The sequence below is a fragment of the Montipora capricornis genome, chromosome 14, assembly GCF_036669925.1.
Source record: "Montipora capricornis isolate CH-2021 chromosome 14, ASM3666992v2, whole genome shotgun sequence".
NCBI lineage: Eukaryota > Metazoa > Cnidaria > Anthozoa > Scleractinia > Acroporidae > Montipora > Montipora capricornis.
Window position 1 is genome coordinate 10,230,305 of NC_090896.1, and position 2,500 is coordinate 10,232,804.

Below are 2,500 nucleotides of genomic sequence, written 5' to 3' on the forward strand. Positions count from 1 at the left end.
TTACTATTGAAGCTAGATCATCGTGGGATTCTGTCGTCTTTTTCACCCCCGCCCTTCTCGAGGAGCTTAAATTTTGGTATATTAACGTGGACTGTTTTAACGGTTATCCAATTTCATCTCCTTCTTCATCTTGTACTGTTCTCTTTAGCGATACAAGCGAGTTAACGTTTGAGTTTCCTGCATTGAGCAGCTTAGGCACGAGAAGGTTAAAGTTTTCACTGACAATCACGCCGCAGCTGCGATCGTTTCTATCGGGTTGCAGCAGGTTGCCTTGGCAGTCTTTAGCGTGTGTCTCGCTAATTATAATTCTTTGGAAGCCGAATGGATTCCTCGTGAATCGAATAAGCAGTCAGATCTGTTGAGTCGATTTATTGACAAAGACGGCTGGTCAATCAATCCCTCCGTCTTCAGAATGATAGATGTAATTTGGGGTCCTCATACCTGTGACAGATTTGCGTCTTACTACAACGCTCAGTTACCTGTATTTAATTCGAGATTTGCATCTCCCGGTAGCTCTGGGGTAGATGCGCGCGCAAGATTGGAGTGGCGCTAACAATCGGCTGTGCCCCCCTGTAGACCTCGTCGTTCCAGTTGTCAGGAAGCTGCAAAGTTGTTGCGGTTGTGGTACCCTAATAGTTCCTGAGTGGCTGTCTAGTACGTTTTGGCCTTTTTTACGTTTGTCGCCTTTAAAACTTAAACCCTATGTTCGAGAGGTTCTCCAGCTGCCTAGAATTTCAGAACTGTCGATAGAAGGTCCGGGCCAAAGAGCCACCTATCGAACGAAGAAATCTGTGTTCTCGAGTTGCCCGGCTGTTGACATCTTGGCACTTCGTTTGGATTTTGCGCATCAGGCATTGCGGTGTCTATCTGGTGCGTTTGAGTTCCTTTTCTCCTTCTGGTTGGATATGCTTATTGCTATGTTTTATTTGCGCCGATTTTTGGCGTCGAGGGAACGTGGCTGCGTAGTTCGTTTTTGATTTGTGCAGTTTTTTCGTTGTTTCGAGCGCTTTCCACCTTTTGGTGTATCGGGCCGCAAACGAGCCGGCCGTGCGTCAGTGTGCACAGCACCTTTTGGTGAGGGTCTTTGTATTTGGTCGTTGAGCTAGTGTGCGCGGACGCCATTTTGTGTTTTTCGAAGGCGCGCGCAATTTTGCGCCAGACACCATTTGGTGAGGCCTTGCCGCGTTTGGAGGCGGTGCGCATTTTTGCGGTTGACTCCGTTTTGGTGAGGGTTTTCTCGCGTTCGGAAGCTGTACGCATTTGTGCGCCGGGCACTGTTTGGTGAGGGTATTCTTCCCGTGTTCGGAAGTGGCTCGGGTTTGGGGGGGGGGGGGGGTTGTCTATTTGTGTATCGATTTGACTCTGCTTTTTTTTCAGTTTCTTTCAGACGCTTTCGGAGCAAGCCCCTGGCGTTCAGCACTTAGCTCTGTTGAGGACTCCTATCTCCAGCTCTTGGTTCTGGATTTGGTTAACTTGCAGTTTGACGCCAAGGCTCCCGCGACACTTCGCAAATATCGTGCAGGCTGGCTGCGATTGCGTTCTTGGGCTCTCTCCAAATTTGGCGTTCCGGTGATTCCTGCTGAGCCACTCCACGTAGCGTTGTTCTTAACTGACCTGACGAACTCTGCTAGGAAGAATTGTGTTGGCTTTTCCAGTTCAGAGGGTGCGGTTTACAGTATCGCGTATGTCCACAGGTTAGCAGGTTTTCACGTGTCCCCTGCCGATCACGCAGTTTGGCAAAGCCCATCAGGCCAAAGGAACCTTTGTCGTTGGAGCTAGTTCAGAGGGTTGCTTCTCATTATATGTCGAATGGCACTCTCGCAGTTATTCGCTTTCTTTTTGTATTGCTAGTAGGTTATGCCTGTTTTCTCCGGGAGGATGAAATATTAAGAATGAGTATTTCAGATATTTCTATTTTTCCTGAGCGTATGTTAGTTTCTCTACCTAAGAGGAAAAACGATCAGTTCAGGGAGGGGTATTCGTCGTACCTTATTCGGTCTGACAGGATCACCTGCCCCGTAGCTATCTCGGAGAAGCTTTGATCTCATTTACCTAAGAGCGATGGCAGTTTGCCTCTAGTTAGGAGGATAGTTCGATCTAAGTCCAATGAAAGGTTTCATGATAGCAAGGGCGTTTCGTATTCAACCATTAGAGATAAATTTAGGAAATTTCTTTGCCCGTTTGTTTCGGACGTTTGAGCTTATGGCCTGCATAGTATTAAGTCTGGAGCCGCGTCAAGCCCTGGGTGTAGATCCGTTAGTGATGGTTTGCTTGACAGACATGCAGGCTGTAAGAGTTTCGCATCCAATTGCAAATATAGATATATTAACTATTAAGTGTCCGATTTGCTTCAAGTTCCTCATTGTTTGGGTATTTAATTGTCTTTCTTCTTTCGCTGGGGGAGAAGAGAGCGTGCCTTGGCCTCAATCCCGATTTCCTCCTACATGGGTTTTTTTTCTGGCCTCCCTGGCACACCTCTTTGCATTTTCGTTTTTTTGGA

The 2,500-nt window shown here is 47.3% G+C and overlaps 1 protein-coding gene and 1 pseudogene across 1 annotated transcript in view; one reads left to right on the top strand and one right to left on the bottom strand.

Moving 5' to 3' along the window:
- Positions 1 to 2,490, top strand: part of LOC138033159 (integrase/recombinase xerD homolog) — a 2,847-nt pseudogene extending 357 nt beyond the window's left edge.
- Positions 1 to 2,500, bottom strand: part of LOC138032379 (neuronal acetylcholine receptor subunit alpha-2-like) — a 28,231-nt gene that overhangs the window by 15,963 nt on the left and 9,768 nt on the right. The window lies entirely within an intron of this gene.